At 46.8% G+C, this 22,072-nt stretch overlaps 1 long non-coding RNA gene and 1 pseudogene across 1 annotated transcript; both read left to right on the plus strand.

The window, feature by feature from the left end:
- The first annotated feature begins 4,876 nt into the window (after positions 1–4,876).
- LOC146175936 (uncharacterized) lies at positions 4,877–21,682 on the plus strand. The gene is made up of 3 exons (XR_014701154.1): positions 4,877–5,022; positions 18,829–18,927; positions 21,167–21,682. It is a non-coding gene; the product is annotated as an uncharacterized LOC146175936 (long non-coding RNA).
- On the plus strand, positions 7,232–11,035 carry LOC146175937 (uncharacterized; annotated as a pseudogene).
- Positions 21,683–22,072: the final 390 nt, after the last annotated feature.

The raw sequence follows: 22,072 nt of genomic DNA on the forward strand, positions 1-22,072 counted from the left end.
AGTAGCTTTACCTCTAGCGCGCTTCCTGTTTAATTAACGGCTTGCTACCTAAGATCCGGGGCAGATTTTTATCGCTTGAAATAAGACTGAAACCAATTCTAAATCCAAAATATGCGAAGTAGTAGCAATTATGAAGATTTTAACCATCTTTTTACATCCTGTAATTAAAAAGCATCAACACTTCTGATGCATTGTTCAAAGTCAAAATCGATGGGTAATTACATCAAATAAATATTATTCAGGGAGAGAGTATGCTTCTGCTGGGAAAGTACAGTATTCCGTATAGTTAGTGTTGAAAATCTACCTCAGGGCAGGGAGAGAATACCGTGCCCCTACATGGGAGTGCGCTAGAGGACATGTTGCTCCCTTTTAACTCCCTTGTAGGCTTATTTGTGTTCAGACTGTCTTTTCAGGCCTGGTCTCCAGCAAGCATACAAGGTGCGCGCGCTCACAACGCGTGGTGGTAAAAGTACGCACTTCCTGTTGCCCGACTCGATGGCGGTCTCCCTGCTCGCTTCCGTTGCGCGACCTCGCATCGGAACATGAGCTTATTACGTCACTAGAAGGTGGCCCAATGTTGACGTGAGACCAACATGAGAAGAACGGAACGCATGTTGTGGCAACAGTTATCGGAATAGCTTTCTTCGGGAGGGGCTAGCAGTGCGGCTTCCGTCCCCTACTTCTCGCAGTGACCCCACAGGGGTCTGTAGATAGCAAAACGGCAGGCTGCATGTTTCACGTCACTCCGGGAACACAATCCCCAAAGGTTTAGTGGGGAAAAACTGAATCATGCTAGGATTGAGAGGAATATAATTTGATAGAAACAGATCGCAAATCATGTAGCCTCACATTGCAGGTAGAACAAGCGAAACGAATTACTAATTCGCTGTAAAAGGCAGGATTGAACCCTACTTTACGTATAGTAAAAATGGTGTCACTGGAGTATTGAAAGTAAGCAACATGCTATGTTTATTCTAAACTTTTATCAATATATTATTCCGCTCTTTTGCAGAAATATTTTTTCTGAAACCGTTATCCTGCTTGCTACGTTTTTTTTTTCTTCAGACCGCAGGCTTCAAGTCCGATGGTGGCACAACTGATCCTTATTATGGTGTGCCATTTGACGGTGTCATCGGCCTCAATCACGGCCCGTTTTCATTGTTCGGCAACCTCATTAATCAAGGCCTGATCTCGAAGCCCGTTCTGGCGCTCTTCTTCAGACCCGAAAAAGGCGAAGTAATGTTCGGCGACGTCGACAAAAACCGTTACAGAGGGTCCCTTACCTTTACTGAGGTGCAGGGTATTGGTTGGACATTCAACCTCCAAACGTAAGTTTATCCTAGTCACTACTTTAAACCCACTTTCATGTGACTGAATTCGTCAAAGATTTTGCCTGTACTTTTCAAGGCGCGTTTTCTGAAAGCAGGAGGAGCACATAAGGGTATAGAGGGAACGTGAAATTATTAATGCGGCAGCATTAGAAGCCCCGCTGTGCAAAAAAACAAAACAAGCAAACAAACAAAAGCTAGCGTTGTCACTTTGCGAGGGGAGAATCAACGGACATGAATTTGGAATGCGGCAGTTGGTTGCCGACAAGTCCAAGATTCCGAGCAGCGATTCTTGCATAGGTTGTGCGACGTAATGGCAGCACAAGATATCAGATTGTTGGGAGAAACTTCCTACTTTGATTGCTACATTGAGGTGGGAGGGTGGGATAGGAATTAATCTTCTTAGGCTCTTGATGCTGGGACAGGTGAGCTACTGTAGGCCGTGCATGCATGTCCATTTGGCTTAGTTAAAGCGGCGACTTATATCTATGCCGGGCGGTGGCTTATAACCAATAGCATAGCTTGTCAGTATAGGATTATATGCTAGTTGAAATCTGTCATTTATTAGAGGTGCAAAAATTAGGGATGAATAATTAAATTGCAACTGAAGCTGTTGTGGAATCCAACAGAATTCGAGGAGTCGAATCTGTGAACGCTGATGTTAAATAATGCCAAGTTGTTTACAGGTAGTATTTTAATTGATGATGTAATCGCTGAATGAAACTATCCTGGCGTTGAGGCTTCTACGCAGCGCATGTTGACGAGTAGGGACAGCGATGGTGACGTCATCTTTGGACGTGACGTATTTGGAAATCACAAAAATTTCCACTCAGGAAACAATGTCAGTGAACGTAGAGGCTGCGAAGCGTTATTTGGAGGCATCGGGTGAGCAACAGAAGGACAGGACTAAAGCGGTTGAATTTTTAAATATCGCCGATGATGACGTCATTGTCCAGTGTCTCTGCACTGATGCGATGCATTGAGGGGAAGTCTGAACTATGTCGGGATTTTAACAGTCGATTACGTCGTATGTTTAAATGGCAACGCAAAAGCACTTGTCGAGATCAATATAAAATTTTCACATAATATACTGCGCGCAACTAGCGAAATTAAAAAAAAAAAAAGATTTCAGCTTCCCTTTAAGGGAGCAGGGAGAATGTGCGCATGAGCGATGAACGTTAAAGGCGACCACAGACGCGAAAATAACGGTATTGTGTGCAACGCTTGAAGCAAGAACTCAGATGTTCCTTAAAATTTTTTAATTGGTAGGAGCAATCTCAAGTTTTATGTAGCAAATGAACTATGACGCTATCACGCAGAAATGGCCGCTCTTTGTGAATTACTCGCACGAAGAGTTTGGTAGTGTCGCAGGCGCGACGTCTAATATGACTCAACGTATTCAGGGGCTTTATGAGCTTGTCGCTACGTTGACTTCGTCGTGCATTTTCACGAAGCATCTGTTACAAATGGATACTCCGAAGCATTTGTAAACAATAAACGTACTGTGATGCAGTGAACATCATTAAAGCGTTACCAAAATGATGCGATCAATTATGTACCATGTACAGTCGAGTGCGATTTGAAGGTTATCGCGCGAGCGTCGACCAGCCTTGCACTCCAGGCACCTGGCGGCCGGGTTTGGAACAGGAAAAATCATGATTTCGCACTCTTCTCTCCCTCGTTCGCTGTTCCTTGCAACAACCATCACCCCCGCGACATACTCACCGCCCTTTCTCTCTATTCTAAGCTTTCCATTTGTTGCGATAAACTGTCCAGTTTCAATACGTCGTGAGCACAACGATAACTGCCTGTTCGTAGAACCAAACGAAAAAAAAAATGAAAATGATGTCCCAGCAGGGAGTGACGGCTGCTAAAGGAACAGCAAAAAGAGAGAGGGAAGCTACCTTGATACCTCCCTCGCCTCGGCAGAGAATTATGGGCCATGGCGCTGTTCATTTACCCGGTCGACGCTCGCGCGATAACCTTCAAATCGCGCTCGACTGTACATTTCACTTACAGCGCACCAAGACAGGACTAAACACGAAGAACGAAAAACGAACAAGCGCCGACTATCAACTGAAGTTTATTGAAAAACTAAACATATAAATACTCTTTGAAACAACTTGTCACTGCGAGAACGTTAAATAAACGGTATGTGGAGGGAATATATGTCATTTACTTCTCAGGTAGTGCAACGAAAGGCTTGCTGATAGACGTCGGGCGAGTGAGATGAATATGTACCAACTCGCCCAAAGTTGCGCTTTACTCTATGCACCATGTAATTTCGCCAATGACGCTTAGAGTACATTACCATTATACTGCAATATGCACAGTTACTGATGTGGATGTACAAACATATAATGTGCTATCCTCTTTCTCCTCCTCCTTTCTCCCTTGCTTCGAGAAGTGTAATAATGAATTATTATATCACTTTGGTGCGAGTGCTGTCTTACGTATGCCCTTTTATTACAGTTTTGTTAGCACAAAAGGCACTTCTGGCTTTCCTGGGACAAGTCTTAGTCTCTTCTTGCAGTGTGTGCGCGTACAATACTCTGACGCTCCAGGAACGCTTCTGACAAGCGTTCGCTTGTTTCGCGCACTCAATTGTACGAATAAACCGCACAAGACAGACAAATTGAACTGAGGCTCAAAAGAGATATGTGAAGTATGCTTTCATTTCACTGTTGAGATCTGAAATGTACACCACACATATGTAAAGTCCTGAAGCATGCATTCTTGATGCACACTCAGCTTGAAGGGTGAGTCTGAAATTCAAAGATAGCTATGCGGAAATCGTGCTTGCTTGCGCAAGTCAAGCAGCTTTGATCTCGATAAACAAATTTGCAACTCTGTTGCGCAGACCGAATTTCAAGGTTTATCATTTGCATGGAATGACAATAGCATTTGTCCCAAATGTACAACTGCAGCTGAACATTGCCAACTTCAAGTTTTATATGATTCAAATCGCACCGAGAAGGAATGGGGCATCGGTCCATGCTTCCTTTCATAAATATTTTATGTATTTCCCTACACTTTACCATTCCAACTAGTTTAGAGACCGTGCACGAGCGCAAGTGACTGCTTCCATCACTTAGCTAGTTAGCAATAAACATGCAAAATGTGATGCATCATATGTCGATGTACAGTCAACATTAGCCTAATAAAATAAAACCCTGGATGGTTACCATAGAGCCTGGCATAATGCAGCTAGACTGCGGTATGCGGTCCCAGCTTCTTGTTAGAGATGACATAGTGTTCATTTTCATGCAGAGAGTCTGCGACATGCAATGTTATATTTATTACTAGAGACAAAGAACTGCTTAACTGGCAACCACATTTGTGAGGAAATATTTCTGCTGGCTTCTTATTGATTCAGATGGTCGCCAGATTAGTGCAATCACTATTATTGTGCATGCATATATTTAATTTGCAATCAGAGCCGGTAGCATTTTCAGTTTTCTTTATTCAAACATGGGCGCTCCAATAACAGATGAGTGCTAGTACACAACTCATTGGTTCTAACTTTTTTCACTTGGGCTTCATCCAAAGAATTAGAATTGGACGCACAGAGACCGTTTGCATCGACGGGTGCCGAGCGAGGATTGCCACTGCCGACCCGTACATCGGTGGACCTGGTCCCGAGATCGAGCGCATCAATAGTATCCTTGGCACAACCAAGACTGCGGAAGGAACGGTAAAATACATTTCCTTATTACAAAATCTTGAGGTGCGTTTTTTGCCTCTTCAGGACGTGGTCTTTCACAGGGCATAAAATGTAATGTATCTCTAGGAAGCCTGTTTCTGGATATACGCAAAAAATGTTAGGGTTGTCAGAAAGCAAGTCCGACGTCTCTTTCTGCTTGATCTCGCCTTTGTTCGACGCCTGGGTTCTTTATCAGCACTCTCAACTTTGCGCAGCCATATGTAGTCATTATGGACTCAATTTTATCACGTCATGCATCAACCGAGCATGACGATTTCCTCTACGTCTGTTTTTTTGTTTTTAATTTTTCGACCCACCTTTCTGTGCGCGCGCTTTTAGTTTTTTTCTTCGTGGCTGGTGTCACCAAACACAGCAATGACCTTTCAGTTTTACAGAGAACTTTGATGTTGTCTTTCACTTTGTTGCGGTCGTTTACCCACGAGAAATCTTCCTGAGGTACACAATCTCTCTCTTTAGTTAGCCTTTAGTTTAAAAAGATCTGGTTTGGTTTGAAGGGTTTAACGCCCCAAAACGACTCAGCTATGAGATGTCGTAGCGGAGGACTCCAGAAATTTCAACCTGTTGGGTTTTTGTTTTAGCATGCAGTGACATCGTACAGCACTCAGGAGCCTTGCTTTTGGCCTCCATCAAAAATTGTGGCCCCATCGGCCTGGATTCTAGCCCGCAACCTTGGGTACAGCAGTCGAGTGCTTTAATCACTATATATATAGGTAACATGCTCTATCGCAAGGGGCATTGCGTAAGGTAAGCTTTACATGCAAGATGGTGTTTCGAACTTTGACACAGGCTTTGACATCATAGTGAGGTAAATATCGTTGCGGCCTCTCTGTAAAATAAGATGAGCCTCGTCTCTCGAAGTTAGCTTGCGTATGCAGCTAAACTTGAGGACTGCTTAAATAACTATCGACGTTTAGATAAGGGAAGAATGGCAGCACAAAATGAATTATGTGATGTCAGTAAACTTTGAAATGCTAATTCTGTCTTGCTTCTGTACATATATAGGACAGAGGTCCGCCGTGTAAGGGTAGCTCATCTTGTCGGAGACGTACATACAGAGTAAGAATGACTCTTATGCTGGATGTTTCAGATCTCTCAGGTAAAATGAATTCTCGTAAATTTGTCAAGAACTACTTGTTCGAAACCAAACTTCAAACGACTAATCTCCTCTATCGGTCAACATCCATGACTTATATTAAACCTATAGCCCATAGGTGTGCATATACAACCAGCAAGACGAAACATATGTCCGTGCAATGCTGCATCAGGAAGCTGTGACGAATGAAGTCACTAATATAAGAAGCACTTTATACAGTTGAAGTTTAGTGCCCAGATATAATAATTCGGGAGTGGTTGTTCCCTCTGCATGTGACGCGGGTGAATATAAGACCCTTCTCCATTCCTTTTTTTTTCTTTTAAGTTAGCAGCACAGTGTCGGGTATCCTGCGATTTGTTTGATTCATGTCAATTTCAACAGCAAGTGCAACGAGCGCATATTTGCCAATCGCCTTTGCCATTCCGACATCAGAATGTCTAGCAACGGGCAATGCAGAGCAAACAAACATCGCATAGTAAAGGTCAAGTACTGAATTTGTGCCTGTACGTGCAGCACGGTATATGATGATTAGGAAACTGCATCAGAAGAGCGCTACCGTGCCATATCCAGCTTCATGAAAATATGTAGTCAAGCCTTGTGTTGTAACTGGGCGGTCGATCAGTTTGATACTTATGTTGATAAAGTCACTGAGTTTTGCTTTAACTAACAGCCCCAGTGACACTCCCATAGCCGCGGGCCACTATAGTCGGAGACAACTTGCTGCGGCTACACATTCACATCTTCAAAGCCGACACGCACCAGCTCACTGCGCAGAGGAATATATTCCGGAAAAAGATTTCCCGGATCGTACTTTAAAATACCATGCAATCCGCCTTTTATCAAGATGTGGCGCCCTTTGAGGTGTGATCGAAAATTCGTCTGCTACTGCTTAAAAACGTTCTTTAGAGACACGGAGATGTGCTTGATGGATGGATGGATGGATGGATGGATGTTGTGGCCTTCCCCTTTGTAACGGGTGGATATTACATTATAACAATATGCTGGCATGGATCACTTTCACCTACTGCACGCACTTGACAGCTGCCGCCATCTGTCGCATACGGCTGTCACGAATATGAACAACGCATGGACCCCGAGACCATCTCCAGCGACGCCGATCGGAGAGGCCAAGAACTGCACATGCGCCGCTGGGGCTGGTAATTCGCCTTTTGCACGAGAATGTGGCGCCATCATGCGGGAGCGGGCGGGAAACACATTGAGCGGCAGTGTAGCAGACGACGCGAAAGCGCACCATACGAAATGGCCACGCCAACGCTGGTAGAAAGCGAAAGCTTCCCCCCTTTTTTGGCCTCGGAGCGGAAAGTAGTGACAGTGATTGCAGCATATCATGTTCACGCAGTATGGGGGAAGGTAGAGCGTTTTCACAATCCACTCATAACGCACGTACGCATATACTATCTTCGTATTGTAAGAGCGTGTAGCGCGGGCCGTGTTCGACGTGACAGAATGAGATGCTCTCAGCGTGCAGGTTTTCGGCAGACAGGAGAGCGTGGGGGCAGAGAGAGAGAGGGATCTCAAAGGGCAAAGCAGCCAGGGGTTTGTTGATGCTGCAGAGCTAGGTGGAATCGTCTCCTGTGACTTTGAGCGGCGCATATGCGCGGGGTGTCTTGAGTTACCGAGCACAATGCGGTCACCGCGGCGCCGGCATGGTGCAATGGGCGTCGCTTCCTCCTCGCGTCATCTACGACCATGCAGCTATAGGATTTCATCCACGAAGATCGGCAGAGAGTCACATATACACACCCCATGAAAAGGGCATTGTCCCGGCCGGAATGCAAACCTGCAGTATAGTGCCTAGAATATACTGGCTAGTGTGCCGTGCGGAGGGCTCTCTCAATGGGAGGAGGTGGCCGCGCCGGCGATGCCTTCCAACTTTGGCCGCCAGGGGCGCTGCTGACTTTAATGACCACATTGAAGAACTCGATGGCTACTCCGACCATAACGGAACTCTCCTGCTTGAACTGGCCCAGGAGTTATCGCTCGAAATAGTAAACCTACGAGCCGACTGTGAGGGAACAGTTACGTGGTGTGCCCGAGGCCAGAGTTCATCCATTGACTATGGGCTCGTGTCGCGGAAACTCTGCGGTGCACTCCAGAGCATTCACATCGACGAAGAAGGCCAACACAGCTTGGGGAGCGATCACAATTGTCTCATGCTGCGGTTCAAAGCGTCCCCATGGCACCGACAACCTAAACGACATGAAGGCCCAAAACAGTTTCTCCCTGCTACAGCCTATGAACAAGTGGCCCAGGAATTTGAGCTTAGCCCCCACCGAGAAGAGGCAGCCTCGTATGAAGAGTACATCAGTGAACTTCGCCGCATTATGCAGAAGCATGTGAAGATAACCAATGCGCGTCGAGGGGTCTGTAGAAAAAACTGGTGGGATGGGGAGGTTAGAGCAGCGCTGTGTGCCCGTCGTCTTGCCAACCGACAACACCGTCGGGCGGTTAAGAATCCTGACAGCGAAGATGTTCAGGGAAGTTGGCAAGAATATTTGCTTCGAAAGCTGGAAATGCAGGCCATTACGCAGCGGAAAATAGCCGAAGCCAACCATAAGACGCTCCAGGACATCAAGAGCGCTGGGAAGGGAGCAGCGTCCAAATTCTGGATGTATGTGGCACGACAGGATGGCAGGCCGGCACAGGCAGAAATCCGAGACGAGTCAAGTGGGGCAAAGACGGCTGATCTTCATCATGCATTGACCGAGCATATACACAAGTTATACGCGGCACCACCAGCACTTGAGGAGCCTTGCATGAGTTCCCCAACTTGTGAGCAGCCAGGGAGGGCTAATAGGGAAGAAGAAACCTGGTCAGTGTCGTTGGGAGCCATCGATAGAGCAATCGCCCGGATTAGCGCGCGCACAGCTCAAGGGCTAGATGGCATCCCTGCGGGGCTCGTGAAAAGCCTGGGCAATGAGGCGCGGGCACAGCTTGCCGGTATCTTCACAGATATACTGGCAGGCAGCCCTATTCCAGAAGACTGGCGCCGTGGCAGAGTGATCCTGCTGCCAAAAAAGGGCGGTGATGCCGGTCTCTTGCGCGACTATCGGCCTCTCACTATCACCAGCGTGCTGTACAGGGTCTTCGCGCAAGTCCTGAAGGCTTGGATGACAGGGTGGGCGGAAGAGGGCAACCGCTTAACCGAGTTGCAGAATGGGTTCTGACGTGGCCGCCGCCTAGAAGACAATCTGTATGTCTTAAGCCAATGCGTAGAGATCGCGCGTAAAGAGGCAAGAGGGCTGGTGAGCTGTTTCCTGGACGTAGCGAAGGCTTATGACAGCGTTCCCCAGGAACAACTGCTGCAACATCTGGATACAATTGGAATGCCCAAACCCTGGACAGAGATGCTCCGACGTCTCTATGCCAACAACACGGTGAAAGCCACCCTCAATGGCATCTGGTCGGGCGAGGTGGTAGTGGGTAGGGGTCTGAACAGGGCTGCCCACTGTCACCCTTGTTATATATGCTATATACGGCGAGTGTTGAGCGGCAGCTACTGGCGTCGGGTGTTGGCTTCATAGTGGAGCGGATGAACGAAGGCATCAGGGAACGACAAGTGTTGCCAGCGTTGGTGTTTGCTGACGACATTGTGCTGCTGGCAGGGGACGCGGAAGACCTGCAAGCCCTCATCACCGATTGTGCTGAAGCACTGGCACCTCTTGGGTTGCAGTTCAATGCCAAAAAATCGGCCGTACTTGCTTTTTCTGGGCCGGAGCCCTCCTGTCCCCTGATGTTGCCAAAAGGTGTGCCGCTTCCTCAAGCTACAGAGTACCGCTACCTCGGAGTGACATTCGGGATTGAAACTGACTATACTGCTGGGCATGAGTTACATTTAAGATCATCCCAGCGGGCTGGCAACATCCTTCGCAGGAGATGCTTGTGGGGTTTTAACCGTTTTCTTATGGTGCGGGATATGTGGAAGGCGGTTCGCGTCCCTGCCCAGACCTTTGCCAATGCGGTGGTATTATCTACAGCACCTACCCGCGAATGGCTGGAACGCAGTCAACGCACGGTTGGAAAGGCTGGCTCCGGGCTGCCATGGGAACGCTGCAAACGAGGCAATTCAAGGCGACCTTGGTTGGTCTAGTTTTGAGGCGCGAGAAGCGCGAAGCAAGGCGTCGTATGACGGCAGGCTGAGACTCACGCATCCACACCGATTAGCGCGACAAGTGTTCGATTACGTCCACCGTAATGGGATCCACACCAGATGGACGAAGCGACTGCAGCAACTCCACAGGAAGTACGGTTTCTATTCTCCGCCCGTACAAGAGGAGACGGAGCGAAAGTGGGCGAGAGCTGTTGAGACTCAGGTGCGAAAGGTGGAAACTGAGCGCTGGAGGAAGGCCATGGAGGGAAAGTTCACACTTAAGCTCTACAGAGAGTACAAACAAGAGATTTGTGCGGAACCCCTCTATGACAACGACATCTCTAGCAGCCTCCTCTTCGAGGCACGAGCCGGAGCCCTCCGAACTCAGATATATCGCCAGCGCTACGATGCTGGTGTGCGAAGTACGGTGTGCAGAGTGTGCGCAGTGAGTGAGGAGACTATCGACCACTTGGTTCTCGACTGTGCGGGCCTCACACCAGCGCCGACAGAGGGCACTACACTCCCACAGGCACTTGGCTTCAGTATACGCGACGCTTCTGATTGCGCAAGACAATTCAAAGAGGTGGCCAAGACCAAGTGCCGCTTGAGAGAGTGGTGGAAGATAGTGCGACCAAAATAGTAGATGAAAATGTTAATCTGTATCTATGTACCTGTAAGTGTTAGTGTGCAGTAGGTGAAAGTGATCCAGGCCAGGATATTGTTATAATGTAATATCCACCCGTTACAAAGGGGAAGGCCACAACATCCATCCATCCATCCATCCATCCATCCATCCATCCATCCATCCATCCATCCATCCATCCATCCATCCATCCATCCATCCATCCATCCATCCATCCATCCATCCATCCATCCATCCATCCGTCCGTCCGTCCGTCCGTCCGTCCGTCCGTCCGTCCGTCCGTCCGTCCGTCCGTCCATCCATCCATCCATCCATCCATCCATCCATCCATCCATCCATCCATCCATCCATCCATCCATCCATCCATCCATCCATCCATCCATCCATCCATCCATCCATCCGTGCCGTCGACGCCGTCGGCCGCCGGCGCGCCCTTGATTTGCCACAGCTGCGCTGGCCGAGCCATCAGTGGGTTCGAGCGCTTTGGACGCGTCTACGCTGTTCTTTTGTTTTAGTCGTTCTGTTTCTTGCATTCATATGAGATAATTAAATTTGCAACGACTAATGATGCTAAAAATAAAGCATCAGGGCAGGGAAAAGACATGTTTCGTGTCGCTCTGTCGGAGTGGCTGCCGCTCGAATTAGGACTAGGTTTCTATGTTCGGTGTGTCATCGGACCCTGCGCAGCTTGCGTAGTGGAAGCGGCTGATTAAAAGACAGGGCCGCAAGTTGACTTCAACGTGTGTTGTCTGCGAAAAATATTTTGAGGAGAGCTATATCGAGAGAACGTTCAAAGTGACAGTAAACGGCATCGTCAACGAGCTCGCTAGAGATAGACCACGAATTAAGCCCGAAACCGTGCCAACGCTATTCGACCATTATCCGAACCATCTTCTGCCTAAGAAGACATCGAAAAGAAGGTTGAGGAACCTCTGTGACCAACCGGCCGCTAAACGACAAAAACGCAGTGCCGTGATGCCAGTGGTGCAGACGACAGCCATGCACGCACCGTCAAGGATGTTTGACAATGTTCCAAGGAGCTGGCAGCAGAAGAGCCGAGCGAGAGCTCATGCCCGCAGCCGCAGACGTGCAGCTTTGAGCCTCGGGATCCGTTTGACTCAATTTACATAGCTGCAACTTGGACCAAATTAACCGAAGCACCTGCTGGATCTGGAGCCTACGCGCGTTATCGAGCCTAAAAAAAAGAAAAGAAAAAAAACTTTGTCACTTTGTACATAGAAAAAGTGATAACTTTTGCAAGCCTGAACGCAGTTCTGTGGACACTACAGTGTATATTCTCGGAAAAGAAAAAAAAACAAGCGCGTACAATACAACAATATCTAAAGCTGAAGATGGAGCTATATAGGTAGAGTGCACTGGAGGGTCTTTGTTCCGAATGTGGCCTGCAATCAGCTTATTCAGGAAGCACATATTCATGGGAATACATTAACGCAGTAGCGTTAAGGAGCTCGTGTCGCAGAAAAGCCGGTGTCGTCGGCGGCGTTGGCCGTGAGCGATAAATCCCGGCATGCACTTCATAAACGGCAAACAGAAGAACCCCTCCTCGCAATGTGCGGCGCTGCCCCGACACGTGGCGCGCCACTCGCCCCTGACGTTTCGCCGTGCACCCTCACGGGTTGTAGAATCAAGCGTCTTTCCTTTCTTTAGATCACTATGTTCGCTCACCCGCTTCTCCCCTTCGGGCCGCGCGGGTACCGGTGCGAAGATGCCCCAATACCCTTGCGTTTAACAAGTTTTCTCGCTCTCTCCCCTTCCAACATCCAGCGTGCGTTACTCGAACAGTGGTGTTTAGGCGACGCGGCTCCTCTTTCCGCTCACAGCGCGATTGCTAGGTGCAGCGTCAGATGCCGGACGCCTCTGACGTGATCGCTGCGCCGTAGCGCTTCTGCTGGGAAAGCGTCCCCTGCGATGTGTGCCGAGCTGCTTCCGATGAATCATGCTTCTGCGTGGTGCTCCCAAGCGAGATAGAGGACGATCCCATCAAGGCGTCAGCCCCATGATCGCGTCCGCCTTCATGGCGCGTCGCTGCCGGGCTTTTTTTTTGCAGAAAAAGTGTCGCTTGACCGTCAACTCCGAGGGGGTTAGCTGCGCTTAATGCAAATACCAGCGGAGGCTTACACAAGATGCGCAGAAAGAAGGAAAAGCATGCAACTAGCCAAATAAATGCTGCAGCATTTCTCGCGCTCTGAGAAGAACTAAGAGAAAACTGGCATGGAGCGCAGACCAAGTGGCTCTATTGAAAGCGCAAAATGAGGAGCTAATAAGTGAGTCTGTGGTTAAAGTTTTTTTTTTTTTTAATCCCACGCGTGACCTAGACAGTTTTGACCGTACAACAACCGCTCGGCTGCTGAAACCGCGAAACCGAAACTGGTGAAGAAAGTAAAATTAATTATAAATTACTTAGCGGTGGTAAGCGAGAAACCACGTGGAGAATTATACAGGAATATCTAGCGCATCATTAGCAAATGAAAAAAAAAAAATACCACAAAAAATTGGTATCAGACTGCTTTAAAATTATTGCGGTGTCATATGTGCGGCGTCATATGTGCGGCCTTTCTCCAAAACCTTTAGCCGTGCATTTCTATATTTTTACTTGTTTATTGTTGCTGCGCCTTTTTGCTCAAATTTTACTATATTCATTGTAGACTTTGTAAAAAAAAAAAAAAAAGAATCAGTGATACAATCACCATTTTTGTTTCTTGCCTTTCCTTCTGTTACAAAAGAAAGCACACCGCATAATAATCATTTATGTATGAAGCAACAATTAAGTGACTTCCTAATAAAACAAATGAATAAAGAGTAAGAACAAAAACTGAAGTCAGATTCAGACTGCTTGTGTTTATTGTCGCATGCGATCTTTGAAAACATGCGCGCGTGAAATATATGTTACGAAAAAGCAAGATCGCCCTTCTTTTCTGTAGCATATATGTGACGCTATAAAACGTCACTAACCTGATATATATCACCTTAGCAATTAGCATGACTGAATTGCAGAAACGTCGACGTAACCTATCCGAAAGCATGAGGCCCGTATTGACGTTCGTAGCACTTGACTGCGGCATCGCGATATACCATGAACCATAAGAAAATACCGAAGAGTAAATAAAATTCAAAGTTGGATTAATGAGCAGTGTAAAATATTAAGGGTATTTTCTGATACCTGTGTCACACGGACAATAACAGTCGTCGTCGATCCGTTCCGGGTTAGATCGCGATTGAGAATATAGTTCCCATAATTCGGGACAACCACCTGGGCTGACTGAGCGCTCATTCAGAAGGAAGATGCATACGATACCTTACATCCGCAATCGCGATGCGTGGATCGCAATCGAGTGGCTCTAGATGAAATAAAATCGTCATCGGAATATTTCATTGCAATATATTGAATCCGGCCCGGACTCGATAGTTTAATCAAAGATTAACAAACTATTGCAACCAACGTGTCAACTTTAGGTGGTTTTCTCAAATTTCTTCTCTCGCTGGATATCAGGAAGTCAATATGTGCTCTGCTTAAGACCTTATCCGGTTCAGCTGAATAAATAAAACAGATATATAGCAGACATGGACCAGACAGTATTTGTTAAACGCTTCCTCGAGCGCTATTTGAGCGTATGATTTTCTCCGCACAGTACTAGGACGGTATGAATGTCTTCCACCAAGACTGTTTTTAGACACAAAGTGCGCTTAAACCGCCAAGAGACAGGTTTCGCAGTGAAAAGCGCAGCTCGCTATCCGGACCTATATGCCGCCTATGCTGCCGAGGCCGCGAACGCGGAGCGATAGCACCTTAGCTATTGGTAGCGCCGCCCCGCGGTGGCGGCGGGAAGGCATCACCGCGGCGGACACGCCAGCGCGCGCCCTCGGCACACTAGACAGTATATTCTAGGCACTATACCTGCAGGAAACGCGCTGCATAATTCTGGCAATGGATGATTCAGAGCTGTAGCCGGTTTCTGGCCTCAGGAGTCAGAACGGATGTGGTCGCAGTGGTGAAAAGGTTCTCGGTGCGCAGAGAATAGTCACTTTGTTGTGAAAGGATCTCCAACGTTCATTTCTGCCTCCGCCGCGATTTCTAAGGAATCAACAACTTGGTGACACATGTGAATCTCCTACATATCGGATGCGCATCTCGGTCAGGAACCAACCCTGTTCTACGTCCAGAGCGATCCACTCTGCAAGTGAACGAGCATGAACCCTCCAGGAGACTCATTTATTGTGCCGGGCGGTTTCCTTGCCGTTGCAAACGGTTGGACGAAGACGATGATTATCAAGCTCCCTAGCGAAGTGCATCTGATTGCGTACATTAAAGGAACAAAGTCCGGATGCTTTGGCGTGCACGAAGGTGAGCCTTTAATAAAAAGAAAAATACTGTGCGTCGTGCAAGTGTCAAGTGCGTCATATGCTCCGAGCGGCAAAAACACAGATACTACAGGTATGTATGCATCTAAGCGAAATAGGCATGATGAAAAGTACCTACTGGAGTTTTTACCCAGGCTGTAGCGCACCAGTGATAGCTGCAACGAGGATTTCTTCGGTGCGTGATTGCTTCAGTTGCACCGGGGCCTGAAGGCGATGTATTTTGTCCCTTGTTATTTTTATGTGCGATAGGGCTAGGTAGCTTAGATATCACAGGCGGCTGTGTGCGCTAGGCCGTGATAGTTAGCATGTTTTATCGTGACTGCCGCCTGACTAACAAGAAAAAAAAATACGGCGTTTTAATGCACTGCCGTTCGCGAGCCTCATGACCAGCTCAACCACTCGGCTCGCTAACGGCGGTGCATCACAACAAACACCCTTTTTTTCTTCTTAGTCAGGCGGCAGTCGCGATAAAACATGCTAAATATTACGGTCTAGCGCACACAGCCACCTGTGATATCTGCGCTACCCGGCCCCTTCGCACATAAATAAAGCAAACGACAAAATACATCGCCATCAGACGCCAACAAATGCTCATTGCGGCTATGACTGGTGGGTTCCAGGCTTGGTGCAAACTCCGGTAGATACTTTTCATCATGCACAACGCATACATACCTGTAACGAAGTGTTTTTCGCACAGTCGGCTGCCAAGGTCGCCCATTGACGTCTTGGTTGCCCTAATCCAAGCTTCACGCCGTTGCAGGTCGCCGAAGGAAAGCTAACAAAACGCGTCTTGCCTCGAGAGTGGCAGCCGTAAGCGGCATAGGCATCGTTTTACCGAGGCTGTGACCGCGCCTCCAGCCCCCGTGCGTTGGCTATGAGTGCCGACGCCGCTCAGTGTGTTTTCATCAGTCGCCGCTGGGGCTTCGCGCATGCGCAGAAAACTCGCGCAAAAGGCGGATTCGTTTTCAACGAGGAGAAGGGCGCGCATGCTCAGAGCGGCCTTGTGAAAAAAGCGGATTACAGCGTTACTTCCGTTACTATTACATCAAGATTATACTACAATAATAACCTGTACAACGTTGCAAGATGCGCCGTACGCATGCGGATGGCAGGGCTACTTTTGGGGAATCTCGCGAAGCCTACTTAGGCCGGGTCTGCTGTGTTTTCCCGCCGGTTTTATCGCGATAGCAATACTGCGCCAAGTTTCGGCCCGCCGCGTCTCCCGGGAAGGGCCACGTATGACCTTGAACAGTCGTGAAGAAGAAGACGAAGAAGGCAAAGAGGAAGAAGAAGAAGACGATGAAGACGAAGATGGAGACAAAGAAGATGAAGAAGAAGACCGCTCGGTCACCGGCAGCTAATGCTTTCGCTCCACATTCGGTTCATTAGCATCGTTGAACCCTTCTCATTTATATGTTGGCTGGTAGCTTACGCTCTCGGGTCATACTCTTAAAGGATGAGCTTAAGTGTTCCCAATCATGTAGCACCTTACACTGATAGGGCGTGAGAGGAGAATAATGTAGGAAGCAAAAGAAGCTTCCGCCGTTGCTATCGCACATTAACTAGGGTTTGCCAGCGTTAAATCACAACTAAGTTTTGTACGCTTCCGCTATGCGCTTGCTCTGACAACGCAATAGACGCTCATTGAGGCTTTTAGTGATCTAAAAGAGTTAGTTTCTTCGTAGTTGGCTGCTCGGAAACCGGTAGACCAAGGTAAATGCAGAACTGAAGCCGAAGCCATAACTGAGGTCACATATGCTTCAACTACTTGGTGGAGTAACGCTACTTGGTGGAGTAAAGAAAAGCCTCGCTCCTTGGCTGCGTTTTCTCTGAAACCTCTCCCCGAGTATAGTAAAATATGATAGCAGGTTTACAGAAGAGCTTCTTGAAGGAAGTTGCTGAATTTGTCAAATTATGCGTATTTTTGTATTGCTAACTTTGTTAACGGTCAGTCAGAGGCATGAGCATGACAGGTGTTAGTTGGTGGTTTGGATGACAGGGCTGTGATTGCTGCCAGGGTTGCCTGACGTAAAATGACATACAACCTGGCTGATTTTGATCTGGCTGTAAACTCGGGCGTTTTGTTTAAAGTGGGAGGGTTAGGTATGTTGGAATACAGCCTATTAGGACTCTTGCATTCTGAACATGACAAGCTAACATTGGATCACACATTCGTATGGTTTTGTTGAACGAGATTTTATATTTAGGTCGCGTGGCATTTCACGTACGACTGCAAAAAAAAAAAAGAAAAAAAAACTGACACCTAATCTTGAGGTCGATGTTACAGCAAATATGAAATGCAGTTCAATAAACCAATAGGGTGTTCTCGCAAGTTTAGATGCTCTAAATTTTAGGGGAGCCTATGCCTTCAGTTGCTTTTCTTTACAGGGCATATCTCTCTTCGCAGCGACCTGTTCAACCAGTGCAGGACAAGGGCCGAAGAAAAGGAGCTGTCACTAGCACACATTACATAGGACACATTCAGATGTAAAAGCAACAACAATGATAATCGGAAAATTCTTTTGGGTTGGTTAGAGCGGCCCGGAGACACGTTTCCTTTTCAACATTAACGGCGTTGCTAACACGAGTGCGAGTGCATCTCTGCAGAGAGATAAGTATGCAGCACACAGTTTATTCAGCCGTTTAACTTTTAAGTACTGTACAAAGCCCTGAACCATCTTTTCCTGCGTCCGTAAGGTTCATTGAAATGATTAAAACATGGCTGCTTCCTACGCTTCTTTGAAGTTAGAAAACATTCATAGTGCTCAAATTCAAGGTCCTCATGTTCTGCGCAAAATAGATTCATTTGAAGAACCCTAGGTGATCTAAATTTGTCTAGTGCCCCAAACAACAGCGCTGTCTTCTCCCTTCATTCTTTAGCTTTTCCATTTCACCAAAAACAGATAGAGCATTTAAATGCCTTCGTTTACACAGCACCCGTTTTCCCAGCGAAGAACGAAGGATAAATAAAACAATGAAGGAGACATTATCCAAAGCACAATGATAGAGTCCTATCAATGTTAGTTAGGCCGACATGCTACGGCAATGGATGAATTGTCTATCACTTTTCAGTGGTCTTTATAGCTTTATAGTTTTTTCGCACTGCGAAATTGGCCGTGCATCGTATGGTTGCCTTCTTTATGTACCGCCCCCAATATAAAACTAGTATGAATACGCCCACACTGCCTGTTTTTTATTGCTCGCCCTGTCGGCCAATAACCGCTAACAGGACCGCTGCACTGTGAGCGTGTCGAAAATGCTTTTATATAAAGCGCGGTGCTTTATCCAGCCTCTGGAATGTGCCTAAAAGGAAGAAAGTAAAGGAAAAAATGCGCACAAAGATAAAAAAAAAAGGAGCCAATTAACGTTTGTTCACCCTGCGATTTGTAGCTTGCGCATCAATGGGGAGATGCGCACAATTACCGTATTTTTTGCCTTAGATCTTGAGCAAGATGCCTCCACGCTGTATTCCTGTATCAGCAGACTACTGCGGAGAAAAAAATATACCATGCTAACGTTTTTTTTTTTTATTTGTTCCCTCGATTCTAGTATGTGGTGGACTGCAGGAACAAAAGGCGCCTTCCGAACATCGGCTTCATCATTTCCGGAAAAGAGTTTGTACTGAAACCGGTCGAGTATATAGTGGAGGTAAGCGAAGACCATTTAGTTATGAGACGGCTAATCATTTCCTATAAAGCGTGATATGCTTCGCCAAAAAATCTACACCTTGAATGCATTCTTATATATGGCAGTGGATTTGATGCATCTAGCAAGGAGGGATCTATTCATCTTCTCTTTAAAGCAGGAGCCCTCACCTAGGTAGATGCCTGACGAGGAAAACTGGTTTGGTTTAGGGGTTTAACGTCCCAAAGCGACTCAGGCTATGAGAGATGCCTTAGTGGAGGACTCCGGAAATTTCGACCACCTAGAGTTCTTTAACATGCACTGACATCGCACAGCACACGGGCGCCTAGCTTATCGCCTCCATCGAAAAGCGGCCGCCGAGGCCGGGATTCGATCCTGCGTCCTTGGGCACAGTGGTCGAGCGCCCTAACCACTGCGCCACCCCTGCGGGGACGAGGAAAACTATCAATTCGCGCCAAGCAGTTAGTTTGAATGTAGGGCTGCGAAAGGAAATGAACCACTATATTTCGGTCTCCAAAATTTTTCAGTAAATGACACGGAACGATAAACTATTGACGCGAAAAGTTTTATCGATTGGCAGTAGATGAAGAAAAGGAAACACGTCTATGTGAAGTGTTTAAGCTCAGTGGGCTTAAACATGCATATTTAGATGTGGTTCCCCCCGCCGGGGTGGTGCAGTGGTAAGACGCCCGACCACTGTGCCGGAGTACCCGGGTTCGAACCCGGCCTCGGCGGCTGCGTTTCGATGGAGGCGAAACGGAGTGGCGTCCATGTGCTGTGCGATGTCAGTGCACGTTAAAGAACTCCAGGTGGTCGAAATTTCCGTAGTCCTCCACTACGGCGTCTCTCATAGCCTTAGTCGCTTTGGGACGTTAAACCCCACAAACCCTAACCAGCATCAGATATGGTTCCCCTCTGGCACCGTGTTCACAGAGCTACGCGGCTCTTACAAGGGGTAAAGGTGCAGTCACGTCAATTTTTCTGCGTGTCGACGCGTGAACACGGACCTAGAAAAGCCTCGACAACACCCTTCTTGATTTCCTTATTTTAACACATTTGAACAATTCGACGAAAATTCAGAAATGCCCCTCCTTACGTCGGCTTTTGCTCTCCTACCAGCAGTGAATTTTTTATCGCGTAATCAGCGTTGGAAACGGAGAATATCTAGATTTACAGTACGGCCGGAATTGCACGAATGCCCTGCGACTTTCCATAGTTTGCGAAAAGGATGACAGATTTGCACTTCTAAATATCACTGTACATATCGCCGTTACCACCTAGCTAACCCCCCTTTTTAAACAGAAGCTTCACTTTCCCTTATACCTCGCCAGTATATTTTCGAGACAGCTAAACATATATTACAAGAAAGTCTGAACAAAGACCCATGCACTCAGCTTATAAATTTGTCTTTGCTTGCATGTAAATCTGGAGATTTGAATAGCATTGAATGTTGGTTGGTAGCTGCCCGCTCCAAAGCGCTTTATACATGCATTCTGAAGCAGTCTCGTAATATTATTTAGTTTCCTTTGACTTCATAAAGTAATAGTAATGTTTGGAGGACTAACTGTTCGAGCTTTGCGTGACAATAACCTTTTTCTTTTAATAGTCACCGCGTCAACGTGTATTCGACGTTTAAGATTCAGTTAGCATATTACCACTAAAGCCATGCATGTGCTGGACGATAGCTCATGTAATACACTGCAATCTTCAGTCAACCCTAAACATCAAACAAGCTTCCTTGAATGCCTACAGCTTTTGAGCGCTTGTTCCCAATTTCTATATTTCGGTAATATAGAAATTGGGAACCCCAATTTCTATATATAGGAAATGATACGTCGAATGCAGAAAGGAGGCAGAAAGAACGAAAATCTGGGTAATAAGCGCTGATAAAGCAGATTGCAACCTGAGAGAAACCAACTGATCCGCAAATGAGTGGGCTTGCACCTTATTGGCCCAGTGCGCTTTTGCTATGAACGACAACGGAAATAGGTGTTTTTCTTATATTCTATCGATGGCCATCACGGTATTTTTATAGGCCCTGCTTATTATAAATAAAAGGGTACTGCGCACAAAAAGACAAGGACGAGAAGTGAACACCACCCTGCTTATTACTGACATAAAAGATACAATATTTACCCCCGCAGCTGGAAGATGTGTGTGCGGAAGCAAACATTTATTATGCCACTTCATGGAACTCGCTAGTGTAAATTTATTTGCTTTCTATGTTTACTTCTGATTGAAGGTTCAGACTCCTAATGGCATACAGTGCAACAGTGGGTTCGCCGAAGCTCGTGGACGGTTTAACACTACCTGGAACCTGGGCCACAATTTCTTGAGAAGCGTGTACACCGTTCTGGAGGCACCGCCTTATGGCGAAGCAGGGCACGGCCGAGTTGGCTTTGCTTATTCTTGATGACAATTAAAGCAGTGCGGAATGAATCCCAGTCGGGAAAAATTACGAAACATTTTCTGCTGTTACGACAAAATTTTTGTGCTGTTTCTGACGCGAAACTTGTTGTGACAACAGAGCTTTTTGTAGTAACATCAGAGATTTCTGTAGTTACAATAGAAAAGTGCTACAGAATTACAGACAACAGAAATATACTACAGAAAGACTATAGAAATACAGAAAAATCTGACGTTTACGACGGAACTACAGAATATTTTGCCGTATTTTTGACCCGGTTCTGTAATTTTTTTCGACTGGGAATGCTGAAGAATATTTGTTGATATTCTGTCTTCTGAATAAAATTTATACTTATCAGGAGTGTCCTTGCTGTGTGTGTGGGCAGACTGGCGTGTGTATTCCTCGTCTATTTCGTCCCTAAAGACCTACCAGCTAGATCTACAAAGTTGAAGAAACATGTCCGCCATAATTATACTTTAAAGCGGCTGCAGCGTTAAATACACAGTTCAGCTTTCTGCAAAATCGTTTGTCGTGGTCGGCGCTTGTGTGACTTTAACTGACCACGTGGCATGATCCATTTGGCATAAGCTGCCGAACTCTACTAGGTTAATTTCCTAGATGGGAGAGACAGATGACAGGCGAACACTCCGGGACACGTGGGATCCTGAGCCAGAAGAGCTTTCCCTAGGTAGCGCAACCTGTTCTGCACGTTTCGGATAAAGCAGCGCTTTACATCTCTGC

Source organism: Amblyomma maculatum, chromosome 10, assembly GCF_055883805.1.
Source record: "Amblyomma maculatum isolate TAMU_Amacu chromosome 10, ASM5588380v1, whole genome shotgun sequence".
In the NCBI taxonomy this organism is placed as follows: domain Eukaryota; kingdom Metazoa; phylum Arthropoda; class Arachnida; order Ixodida; family Ixodidae; genus Amblyomma; species Amblyomma maculatum.